Raw genomic sequence first — 13,833 nt, 5'->3', positions numbered from 1 at the left:
TCAATGGATATGCTTTATCCATATAAAACCTCTTTAAAATATTTTCAGTCTATATTGACTGATGTACAAATATCTCATTTGCAAAATCTTCAATTTGTAGACCAAGATAAATTTTTGTCTTTCCGAGGTCTTTCATTTCAAACATCTTTTTCAGACATTTTACTGACTTTAAAAGTTCTTTCGGAGTTTCAATAATATTCAAATCATCAATATATACTGCTATTATGACAAATTCAGATCTAAACCTTTTCATAAAGACACAAGGGCAAATTGGATTTTTTTATATCCTTCTTTGAGCAAATATTCGCTAAGACGATTGTAGCATATGCTCACTGATTGTTTCAATCCGTATAAGAATTTCTAAAGATTTATTGAGCAAGTTTCTTGAGAATCCTTGTATGTTTCAAGCAATTTGAACCCTTCGGAAATTTTTATAAAAATATCGTGGTCCAATGAGTCATATAAATAGGCAGTAACCACGTTCATTAGGTGCATTTTAAGCTTTTCATGAACTGTCAAATTCATTAGATACGTGAAGGTAATTGCATCCACCACAGAGGAATATGTTTCCATATAATCAATGTCAGGCCTTTGCGAAAAATTTTGGGCTACAAGTCGTGTTTTATATCTTACAACTTCACTTTTTTCATTTCGTTTACGCACAAAAACCCATTTGTACCCTACTAGCTTGATACCTTCAGGTGTTCTGATTATTGATTCGAAAACTTCACGCTTTTCAAGTGAAGTTAATGCTGCTTAAATTGCATCCTTCCATTTTGGCCAATCATTTCTCAGTCTAGATTCATCGACAGATTTTGGTTTAAGATCCTTATCTTGTTACATTATTTCAATGACAACATTATAAGCAAAAATATTATCAACCACAATATCATTTCGGTTCCACCATTTTCCTGTCAACATATAACTTATTGAGATTTCTTCTTTCTCATTATTTTTAGGTATTTGGACCTCCTCAGTGGTATCATCATTTGTTTTGTCTTTGGGCTCTTCTTGAGTAATTGCCTCCAAATTATGATTATCTTGATCATTTATTTTTTTCCTTTTTCAAGAATTTTTATCTTTGGAACTAATTGGTCTTTCACGTTTTAAGCATGGCCTAGACTCATTTGCTTGAACAAGTTGTCCTACAGGGACATCAACTCGAACTTGAGCATTAGCAGTTGGGATATGTGATTTAGTAACCCGTGAAAGGTTAGTAAATGCATCCGAAAGTTGATTTGCAATATTCTGAAAATAAATCATCTTTTGAACTTCTTGCTCACATTAATTTCTTTGAGGATCTAAATGAGATAGTGATAATAAATTCCAATCTATCTCATTTTTCAATTGCTTATGTTCTCCCTCTAATGTTAGGTATACTGATTTATCAAAATGACAATTAGCGAATCTTGCCGTAAATAAATCTCCAGTCATAGGTTCCAAATACTTTATAATAGAAGGAGATTTATATCCAACATATATTTCTAATCTTCTTTGGAGATCCATATTTGTGTGGTGCAGTGAAGCAATTAGGACATATACCGCACACCCAAATATTCTAAGATGAGATATATTTGGCTCCCTTCCAAAAGCCAATTGTAATGGGAAAAATTTATAAAAACTTGTTGGCCTTATGCGCACAAGTGCTGCTGCATGCAAAATAGCATGCCCCCATATCGAAAGAGGAAGTTTTGTCCTCATTAGCAATGGTCTAGCTATCAATTAGAGGTGTTTAATCAATGATTCTGCTAGACCATTTTGAATATGAACATGAGCGACCGGATGCTCAACTTTTATTTCAACCGACATATAATAATCATTAAAGGATTGAGATGTAAAGTCACTAGCACAATCAAGATGAATTGTCTTATTGCATAATCTGGAAATTGTGTTCTTAACCTTATAATTTGAGCTAACAATCTCGCAAAAGTCATGTTGCGAGTTGATAATAAGCACACAAGTGACCATCTTGTAGATACATCTATCAAGATTATATAATATTTAAATGGTCCACATGAAGGGTGAATTGACTCACATATATCACCCTGTATATGTTCTAGAAACGCAGGAGATTCAATCTCAACCTTAGTTGTTGATGGTTTAATAATCAGTTTTCCTTGAAAACAAGCAATACAAGAGAATTTCTTAGATTGAAAATTTTTCTGATTCTTCAAAGTGTGTCCATGTGAATTCTCAATAATTTTGCGCATCATATTATAACCGGGATGACCCAACCGGTCATGCCAAACGATAAAATCATTAGAATTAGTAAATATTTTGTTTACCATGGCATGTGATTCAACAGTATCAATATTTATATAGTATAATCCAGAAAAAAGTGCAGGTAATTTTCCGTGCACAATTTTCTTCTCCGTATTCATTGTAGTAATATAAAGGTATTCAACTTTTTCTTCATTCGCAGTCTCAATATGATAGCTATTTTGGCGAATAATCTTGAAATTTAACAAGTTTTTTTGAGACTTACTACAATATAATGCATTATTAATTACTAATATCTTTCCTCCAGGTAGTAATAAGGCCGCTCTTCCAGAGCATTCAATCAATTTTGTACTACCGGATATTGTATTGACATAGGCCTTTTTCATAATCAAATGACAGAATTATTTCTTTTTTTTAATATCATATGAGTTGTGGCACTATCCAAAAGGCACATATTTCCATTACTCATCTTGGATCCAATTGAAGACTGAAAAATTTATTTATCTTCATAAAATAAAAATACATTATAAGATATAAAATAAATAACAATATTGCTAGAAAAACATAAGTCATTTTTTTCTTCTTTTCTTTTAAATAGATAAACGTAAAAACATGATAATCAAAAGTACATAAAAACAAAAACATATTGTAAATCATATAATGAAATTAAACATCAATTATAATCCTTAAAGAAGTCTTCAACCTCTAAATGAGTAATATCATTGAGGTCATTAAAATTGTTATCCTTCAAAGTCAGATTTGCTTCAATATTATCATTATGCGAATGTCTTGCCTCAAGATTATTTTCAAATGCCAAGTGTGACTCTATCCGAGCATTAGAAGAAGAGGCACCACCTCTATTTGCCTTTCTTTTGAAGAAATTTTGATAAAGCCTTACAAAATGCTCAGGCGTCCGACATTCATTTTTCCAGTGGTCTTTCATGCCATAACGATGACAGTTACTTCTTGAAGGGCCACTTTGAGAACTCATATTGTTCTCCCGTTTATGTTGACCATCACCACAACGATTATTATATCGTCTTCTGCCATTGTCACGTCCACGCACATTATTGTGGTCTTGATTTTTATTTTGTCTTCTTTCAGACTGGTCATGTGCTTCTACCACATTTGCTTCCAATAACGAGGCAGTTCCAGTAGGACGGATTTCATAATTTTTCATTAAAAGAGCATTATGTTGCTCAGCCACCAGAAAGCATGAGATCAATTCAGAGTATTTCTCAAAAAAAAATTCATGGTATTGTTGTTGTAATATCACATTAGAGGCATGAAAAATAATTAGTGTCTTTTCTAACATGTTCTCATCATTTATAGTTTCCCCACATAATTTTAATTGAGAAGTTATTCTAAATACAATAGAATTATACTCAATTACAGTTTTAAAATCTTAAAACCGTAAGTGCATCTATTCATAACGAGCCCTTGGTAATACTGTTGCCTTGAGGTGGTCATACATCCCTTTTAAATCTATCCACAATTTCAGTGGATTTTTCACTGTCAATTATTCAACCTTCAGGCTTTCATCTAGATGATGACGAAAAAAAATCATAGCCTTCGCTTTATCCTGACTTGATGCTTTATTTTCTTCGATTATAGCATCACCAAAATCCTTAATGGTAACGTGAATTTCAGCATTAAGTACCCATGACAAATAATTTTTGCCAGAAATATCAAGTGCCATAAACTCCAAGTTTGACATGATGAAAATTAATTTAAAAATAACAAAGATAACTAAAATTAAATCTCTTCAATTCTTAAAAAAATTAAAGTTTCGTACTGATAATGTATTATAAAATAAATTAAACTTAGCAAAATAAGAAGAAGAGAGTGAGATAAAAAGAGAATTGAGAGATATTGCAGTATCTATATTCTTATTTCAATTACTAAACTTTGATAATTTATAATCAAAACAAGATTAAAATTAATGGGCAACTTGCCTAGTCATGTAAAGAAAAAGGAGCAACAATACTTGCTTTCTAACAACAAAAGCAAATATGTGTGTCTGATTATAGTTTCTTATATATATATATATATATATATATATATATACGTAGCTTTCCTCAGTTTAGCATATTTTACACGTCTCCACTCTTTTGGTCATTAACATTACAACCCTTCTTCCCTTTACTTGTTCAAAGACTCGAGCTTTTAATTATTCACCTGAGAGGATCAATTTGCTTTGATCTGGGTGACATCAAGATTTGATTTTTTTTTCATGTAAATTTGCAGTTTTGGGGGGTTTAGCTGATCTGGGTCATCTTTATTTTTCTCCATCCGAGGGAGGAAATGAAGATGAAAGTAGGGTTTTTAGTGTGTATATGTTTTGTGCTGTGTGGTTGTTGTATGGGTAGATTCGTGGTGGAGAAGAACAGCTTGAGAGTAACATCTCCAGACTCAATCAAAGAGGTGTATGAGTGTGCAATTGGCAACTTTGGGGTCCCACAGTATGGAGGAACCATGGTTGGTATTGTTATGTACCCAAAAACTAATCAAAAATCATGCAAGAATTTCTCAGATTTTGATATCTCCTTTAAATCTAATGGGTCTATTTGGTTCTTGCACTGAACAATTGGGGAGTTTATTTATGCATGAATTTTTGTATTTGGAGTGGTTTTGCTTGTTAACTTATTATAACTCGAAACAAATTTACACACTGTATCCACTTACATTAACTTATTAGAGTATATACCATTTATCCACTTACATCTAACTCGTGCTTTCTTGTTCTTTGTTGGTGCATGTGGTTTTTCCTGTGCAGACAGATTGCTATTTCACACTGAAGGCTTGGAATGCTCAGCAAGCTGGAGCAGGCGCTATTCTTGTTGCTGATGACCGTATTGAACCTTTAATTACCATGGACACTCCCGAGGAAGAGGACGCAAAGGCAGATTATTTGCAAGATATAACTATTCCATCAGCTTTAATTAGCAAATCTCTTGGGGATAGCATCAAGAAGGAACCATCTAGAGGAGAAATGGTTAACATAAACCTCGATTGGAGAGAGGCTCTTCCACATCCCGATGAGCGAGTGGAGTATGAATTTTGGACCAATAGTAATGATGAGTGTGGCCCCAAGTGTGAAAGCCAGAGAGAGTTTGTCAAAAACTTCAAGGGGGCTGCCCAGATACTTGAGCAGAAAGGCTATACACAGTTTACTCCCCATTACATAACTTGGTATTGCCCGGAGGCTTTTATTTTGAGCAAGCAATGCAAGTCTCAGTGCATCAACCATGGCAGATACTGTGCTCCAGACCCTGAGCAAGACTTTAGTAAAGGTTATGATGGAAAGGATGTTGTTTTGCAAAATTTACGTCAAGCTTGTTTTTATAAGGTTGCCAATGAAAGTGGAAAACCCTGGTTGTGGTGGGATTATGTCACTGACTTTGCAATACGATGTCCAATGAAAGAGAAGAAATACACAAAAGAATGTGCTGATCAAGTAATCAAGTCACTTGGTAGGTTGTAGTTTCTTTCCTTTCATGTTTCTTTTGGTGTTTTCACTTTATGCACATCATTGCTTTACTGTTGTACATTTGGTGCTGATGAAGCCATAAGTTTAGCACAATCCATATTTTCCTCTCTCTTGTAAGGTGGTGGTTCTGGTCATTGGTTGCTATTGGTAACTGTATTTTTTTTTTGTGGTGTTTCTGTCTTTTCATCCTTGTGTATGAGTTGTGTGAGCTAGAAATATCATCATTATTGTGCAATTTTTGTAATCTACCAAAAGCTCATAGTTTTGTTGAACTTGGTCTCATATATTTATTATCCTGCTTGAGCTTAAATGGATTTTTCTGGGTGCACTCAAAAAAGAATACACAGTTAAATTTTTGTTCTTTCTTGCATGCTATTTTTGTTTTCGTATTAATAGTTCAATTGACAATATTCTACAAAAAGTTCCGTATGATAATAAGAAATCATGATAGCAAGTGATAGTTTTGCCATGCACTTTTATACTAATTCCTTTACTTAACCTTTCAAGTATCAGAAATGGGCCAAATGATCACCCTCCATGTTTCTCTCTGGAGCTAAGGTCAATGTTGTGCATGACTGTACAGTTTTCTTCCTTGTTATGTGGTTCTTGTGCTTTAATTAATACAATTTTTTCCTTGTTATGTGTGTTATCGGAAGGGGAACCTTGGAGTAACTGGTAAAGTTGCTGTCATGTGACCAGGTGGTCTGGCCCTTCCCCGGACCCTGCGCATAGCGGTAGCTTTAGTGCACCGGGCTGCCCTTTTATGTGTGTTATCGGTTCTTGTGTTCTTTATAGGAATTTGAAATGATGTCTTGAATTTTCCTTTTTCTGAATGGACTCTGCAGGCTTTGACGTCAAACAGATTGAAAAATGTGTTGGTGATCCTGAAGCAGATACTGACAACCCTGTTCTAAAGGCTGAACAGGACACCCAGGTCTGTCTCCTACAGAAGTGATAGAACAGATCTTCTATATTGCCTCTGAGACTATGTTGAACTGAATTTGCACTTTCTACATTGCTTCTTTCCAGGGTGCTCGTGGGGATGTGACTATCTTGCCAACTCTCGTTATAAACAATAGACAGTACAGGTATACCTTGTTTGATTTAGATGGAAAGTGTATTTTGACATAAATAGAAAGATCCTTATTTTTTGAAGTATTTATCTTTATCTTAGGTAAGCTGGCCAAGGGAGCAGTCCTCAAGGCAATTTGTTCAGGTTTTGAGCAGACAACAGAGCCGGCAATTTGTTTAACTGAAGGTCATTTTCCTTGATCTTTTCTTTGTCTTGAAGGCTAATAATTATTTGGCATCAGCTTCTTGCTACTTGTGACTTTTATTTAAGATGGGACAAAAGTCTGAAAGAGATGTCCCTTACCGGTGGAATCTTCCTCAGTTCTTTTTTGTATATCCAATAGTGTTGTATCATTTTCTTGGTTGCAAAGGCTGGTGAAAATATAAGAAGTGAGAGAACATTTCCGGTATAAATTCTTGCAGATGTTTTTGGCTACCCGACATATTCCAATTTTTAATCAGATGAGATAAAAACCAAATTAGCTACAATTGCTACATTAAACTCAGATTACCTGATCAAATAAAAAAACAGGTTTTAAGGACCAGCTGGTCTGGAGTTTATGTGTTCTTCCAACAAGGTGTTATTCAAAAGTTGTTTTAATACTTGCATTGCAGAAATAGAATCAAATGAATGCTTAGAATCAAATGGTGGGTGCTGGCAGGACGAGACTGCTAACATTACAGCATGCCAGGTAGAGTTATTTGTCTAAAGACTGCTTATATGATAAACCTTATTTTGCAAAGTTCCAGCTTTATTTGCTTCTAGTTCAATTTCCAATCCATGCACAAAATTGTGATGCAGGATACATTCCGTGGTAGAATATGTGAATGCCCAGTAGTTCAGGGAGTAAAATTTGTTGGTGATGGTTATACTCACTGTGAAGGTAAGCTTTTCATCCACTAATTGTCATCTTTCTCCTCACACAACAAATTGGTGGTGTTATGATGCATGCATGTTGCCTTCAGAGACTAATCTTTTGAGCTTGTGTTTTGACATGGTTTGACAGCATCTGGAGCATTGCGATGTGAAATAAACAATGGAGGCTGTTGGAAGGGAACCCAAAGTGGCAGGGCATATTCTGCTTGCATTGTAAGAGGCTTTATTAAAGCACGATTAGCGTTACCTTTTGAACTGTCCTCAATAGCAATTCTCATTCTTTTGTGGGAAGCGCCTTCCTTTCTTTTTGTTTTTACTTGAGCAGTGATCCAAAGTTTAAGATGTTTTTGTTTCTTGGGTTCATTAGGCATTTATCTCAAATGACTTTCTGTAGACAGAGGCGTTATTTGTCATATCCTTGTCTTGTCAGGATGATTCACACAAAGGGTTGCAAATGTCCACCAGGATTCAAAGGGGATGGAGTTAACAGTTGTGAGGGTATGTCGATTTTGTTCATTATGTATCAATCCGTCGACATATATTGTTCTCGGAGAACATTTCTGCATTTAATTCTTTATTTCTTGAGATTTTTTCTGTGTCTATTTAATTGCCCCAAAAATATTTGCACCTTTTTCTTTCTAAGAGACCAAATCTTTTAACTCTCTGTCTATATTGCTCGGACTCTTCAAAAATGTCAGCGGGTGCATGTCGAATGCCAAAATGGATTCTCCAAAAGTAGTGTATTTTTGGAGAATCTGACACTGGTGCAGCGTCAAAAGTGAAGAGTCCGCACAACTTAGCTTCCTGTCATAGGAATGCATTAATCAGTATATGCGATCGAGGTTGGAGTCGGAATAGTGTTGCTCTCTGTTTAATAGCACTTTTGTTAAACAATAATCTTGTTATTCTTAAAGTTCATTTTCAATTTTGGCCCTTCTTCAGATAGTGATGAATGCAAGGGGATGTTAGCTTGCCAGTGTGCTGAGTGCAAATGCAAGAACACTTGGGGTAGTTATGATTGCAGTTGCAGCGCCAATTTGTTGTACATGCCATGAACATGACACGTGTATAAGTAAGTTTAGAAGCTGCCAATTAATGAAAGTATGCTTGTAATGGTAGACATAGAGTTTCTTATATACTTGGCTTTGGTGAAGGTAGTTAAGTTTTCATAAAGTAATGTTTCCTTATAATAGGTTAGTTTTTATAATGTGATGTTGGTGATATTAGCATGATTTCAGTTTATTTAATGTAATAGAATTTTGCCAACTGCATACTAAAGACTTTGATCTACTTTTTTTCGTCTGTCGATATCTTCTGTGCTAAGTTTGTTGTAGCAATTGCAGGCAAAGATGCCAAGTCAGAGTTCAGCTGGGGCCTTGTTTGGACTATCATCTTGGGTTTGGCTGTTGTGGGGGTTTCAGCATATGCTGTGTACAAGTATAGGATTCGGGTATGTCATTGTATGATGTTCTTAATTTCATCAAAGACAGAGAACTGTCACCTGTTAAAAACACAGAACTAAAAGCATTTGAAATGTTATGCTAGTGCTAATTAACCAGTTTTTCCTTAGTAATTAACGTATGATCTTCAGAACTAATGCTGTTAGAAAAAGTGATTTGGGAATTTATAAATACTTAGACAAGACAAATCTCCTTGGATTTTGATTTTTGCATTTGAGTTACCTGTTGAAGTTGTTTGATCCTTGGGTATACATGGTTGATGGGAAGGCCAGCAAGTTCCTTTTGTTTTACCCTAAGTCCCAGTTATAAGCTTTCACTCGAGTCTTACGTGAAAAATCCCCAGAATGAGATGTGCCACCAAATCCTACCCTATTATTAAGAGCAAGAATTTTTAAAACTTTTGGAGTAAATATCAAGTTTTTGGAGTGGGATATCTCTCTTTTATTCTCACAGAGAGAGGTGTTTAAAGGTTTCTTTCATATGTCGCGTTTCTGTCTGATCACCATCTTTTGGACAGATTCGTCTTTTCTTTTCAAGCAGTTTTTGCTTTTCTTGGAATTAGCATGAGATCCATTGGCATGTAGAGATACATGGGTCCCAGATTCAATGCAGTTTTTTTAATCTGTTTTCTTGCTCAATGTTGCTTCAACCTTTTCATTAAATCCTGGAATCTTGTATGATGTGCAGAGAGATACATGGACTCAGAGATTCGCGCCATCATGGCACAATATATGCCTTTGGATCAAGGAGAGGGAGCTAATAATGTTCCCCACAGGAACGTCTAATGATAGACCATTACTGAAGAATGATGATGGCCTGGGTAGAATGCAGTCTCCACTGGATGTTTGCCACCTGTTAGTCAGCCTAAAGTTCTTTGTGCTTATGCAGTTCCTCTAAGAACACTCCTCTCTCGTCGTCTAAACAAATTAGATCTTATTTATGTACATGTATAACCTAACAATGCACATAAACCCAATAAAAGGAATTGTCCTTGAATTGGATTTGCGCGTGATGTTTCACTTTGTATTCCACCGGAGAGCATTTTGCATTGCACAATATGGTATGAATGGGTGGTAAGGTGTCATAGTATGCCATCTCTACCTGTTTTGGAGTGAGGCAAAATTAATTGATTGATGTCATCTCTTTTGCTCTTGAAACAATCAATTTTGATTTTCAAACAGCAGAATGTACATACCAATTGTCAGATGTGGCCACTGCCACATTGTTCTCAATCGGCACGGTGAAGATTTGATGGTTGAGAATGGGTGAACTTGAACATTTGACCTCTGCTTATTTCATGATAAGTTTTGAAATAAACAAGTTGCCTTTGAACCTTCAAGTTATGTTCATGGGGCAAGTGGGGTTAAAAGCTCAAGTCCGTCCACTTTTAAGGTCATCAAGTGTAATTGATCGGTCACTATTATGTATTATAAAAACTTTTTGGCCAATATCGATAACTCTTTAAATTAGTCTGTAGATTCAATTTAGACCCTCTAGTCTATCCAGGCTGACATCAGCCCGTCATAGTGGGAATTCTCCCATTATGGCAATGACGCTATAGCACCTGTATCGTCGCTATAGCGGGATGACGGAATCAGACCCTAGATAAAATGATGCCTTATTTTTCCTTCAACTTTTCATGAAGAAAACAGACAAGGATTGCTCCAAAAATTCTCCTGAGCACCTTAAGCTCGGGAACCATGGAGGGGAAGGATTTCAGCGTAAGGAAGGTTAAAATTCAAAGATTTTCGGTCTACATTCGTCAAGATTCACCCCCCATAGAGCTAGAAGCCTGTGTTCAGAATTCATCAGCAGTGTTTGGTGTCTACGTAGACTAAGTTTTCTTTATTGAGTAGTTAAACCTGTTTTAACTTACGTTATATCTTTTGAATTGTCAGATATTGCATGTATAGGTCTTTGGCCACATAGTCAAGATGGTTGACCGTGTGGTTAGTTATGGTTTAGGCAGATGATGGGCTTGATTAGTTATTGTTGTATTTATGATGTTTGCCGGATGTTATCTTGGGGAAGGTAATCGTGAGTGATCGGATTATGATCAGGAAATATTTGGGAAGAACTCTTTTGTGTAGGTGATCATTGTTTGTTTCGATTTATGATATATGTACGTGATAACTGCTTTATTAGTATTGCATGCATGATGTATAATTAGTGAAAATGAAAGAGCATGATTTGAAATTACGAAGGTCGTCAATCTCATGTAATTAACGGGTTTACTTGATTTACAAGTGTGACTACTATTCACTGTGACAGTGTTGTATGTTTGAGTGGATCAAATACCATATCGGTACATATTTCTGAGTGGATCCTATACCACATGAAAATATATTTTGAGTGAATCGGGTACCACATCGACACATATTCTGAGTGGATCGAGCACCACGTCGTTACATACTAACTAGTGGAGAGAATATTACACCAGTACACTAACAATTTGGATGTGAATTCCATGAGAGAACCAAAATGGCTTGTTGTGTTGTGATTGTCTATGTTTTTGTGCATAACGACTCAGGGTAAGGACTGGAGTCTAGGTTATGTTATAATCGTGGTTATAATTATTTGTATCTTTTTACTAAGTTATGGTTACTTATTCATATTTTGTATAACTGTTAAGTCGGGATATTGATTGAGGATTGCCTTATTTACTAGTTTGCACTGTATTGTTAGCCTGAGTGGTCTGGGACATATCTGACGAGGGGGGATTTGAGTCAACATAGTTTGATAAGAGTCTGATAGATGGTTTACTAAATTGATCAAGGGTTGGAGTGTTGGCATGAGATCTTAGGGTAGAATAGTAGGTTGGTTAACCGAGTTAGTAGTGGTCTTGTATTTTGGGAATCTCTATTTAATAGAAGGGTTAGGTTGTGATCTAATATAAGGGTGGTATGGCCTAGATAGTGGAGATGGAAATGAAAGGGGGTGGGGTGATTTGACATAGAGCATATGATTTTCAAGGTAATATTAGTAGTAATAGTGGTGACGAAGTGGATTAGGGTCTTAAGTTTATCTTCAAGTTGCATATTTATGTTGATTATTTGCATGATATTATGTGGTGGATTCAGATCGATCGATGATGCCTACCAGTATGCATTGGTTGTACTGATACTACTCTTGCTTTGCCACTTGGCATAGTCTAGTCGCAGAATTCAGTAATGTTTTATAGGTGAAGACGATGATGATCTCCAACAACTTTCACTTCTCTTTTCTTATGGTGGGAGTTTTATCTTATTTCCTTCATAAATTGTACTCTTAAAAACTCGTGTAACTGTTTAGACTAGTTCCTTGGGAAAGATTTATTGTATTTCTTTACAAAGAACCTTGTTTTAAATTAAATTTAGAGTATTTATGTATTTAACTCGGGTGGTAGTTATATTTCATTCATTCCCGCATTCCATGTTTTAAATTGGGTGAAAGGGCTCTACTATCTAGGTATTAGAGTACGTGCTCGTACGATCTAGTAGATTGGATCGTGACAAATTTGATAACATGGACCAAATTATCGATCTCCCAGTACAAGAGAAAATGTCGAATAAAGTTTTGAGGATTGGTATGTTGATGTCCACATTCAATATTCAGGGGGCTAAGAAGTATTCTAGAAAAGTTGTTTTGACTTTTTCACTCCTTTCGTGCGTCTACCGTTTGTCATATGGATTGAGTCCAATTGGTATCTCTGGATTCCAATTAGTATCTCAGAATTCCAATTAGTATCTTAACAAAGTAAACTATTTTCACGACAGAAGGGACACAAGTAAAGAAAGTTGAAACCGAAAAGGTTCCAATTGGTATCTGGCCTTATGAGTCATGTGAATGCATGGATGGCCAGTTAGTGGTCATTCATGATGTGAAAAGAATGTAATGAACCCGATTAATTTTGGGATAAACTTGATGGTTGATTCTTATGTGCATGGTATTGCTTGATGATTGATATTGTGTGAGATTTATTTGCCTAAGTTTCTGTGAGATTGTGGACGAAGGTCATAACTTGATTAAATGTCACGAGGGAGTAATAAGTTGCTACGTAAATAACTGAACGTGTTTTGGTCTGGCCCGGTCCCAAACTTTATGATCATGTGATGTTAAGTTCTTATTGAAAGGAAAAGTCAACAATGGTAGGCAGTCAAAAAGAAAAAGCAGAAAAAGGGAAAAAGGAAAGTTGAAAGAAAGGCTGCAGAAAAGGAAGAAAGTTGGCAGCAATTTTGACAAAACAAAAATGCGTAGACACCGTCCAACGCGTAGAAATCGTTCAACCTTTCTTTACTCATTTTCAACACGAAAATGAGTAAACGTTTTCCTTTACGCGTTTTGACATTTCCTATAAATAGAGGGCCTCTTGCCCTCATTTATATCATCCCATCATCCCAGAAAGAGAGAGTAAGAATACAAAGAGAGTTATACACCAAGATAAATATTGTAGTTTTGAGTGTCCTCTTTAGTAGTTGTTCCTTTTACAAGAGATAAGTGTTAATTGTTGTTTCTCCTTGTATTTGAGAGTTGTGTACTCCATATTAAAATAGTGAGATCCTTCTACCCTGTGGTTTTTCCCCTCTATCTGTTAGAGGAGTTTCCACGTAAAACTTTCGTGTCCAATTTATTTTCATATTGATTGTCATATTAAACTTTAGTTGTGGTGCTTCCTCCCCCAACAGTGGTATCAGAGCCCTTGGTTATTCTGTCTGTTTTATGTGAAGGTACTATTT

At 35.6% G+C, this 13,833-nt stretch overlaps 1 pseudogene across 1 annotated transcript; it reads left to right on the top strand.

The window, feature by feature from the left end:
• Positions 1-4,307: 4,307 nt before the first annotated feature.
• Positions 4,308-10,244, top strand: LOC129882493 (vacuolar-sorting receptor 1-like; annotated as a pseudogene). The gene is made up of 12 exons (XR_008765777.1): positions 4,308-4,698; positions 4,997-5,693; positions 6,556-6,644; positions 6,740-6,798; positions 6,883-6,968; positions 7,397-7,473; positions 7,584-7,665; positions 7,789-7,871; positions 8,089-8,156; positions 8,601-8,730; positions 9,002-9,108; positions 9,808-10,244. The product of XR_008765777.1 is annotated as a vacuolar-sorting receptor 1-like (transcript).
• The last annotated feature ends 3,589 nt before the right edge of the window (positions 10,245-13,833 follow it).

Source organism: Solanum dulcamara, chromosome 3, assembly GCF_947179165.1.
Source record: "Solanum dulcamara chromosome 3, daSolDulc1.2, whole genome shotgun sequence".
Taxonomy (NCBI): Eukaryota; Viridiplantae; Streptophyta; class Magnoliopsida; order Solanales; family Solanaceae; genus Solanum; species Solanum dulcamara.
The sequence above is the reverse complement of the archived record's forward strand: the minus strand, read 5'-3'. Positions and strand labels throughout refer to the sequence as shown.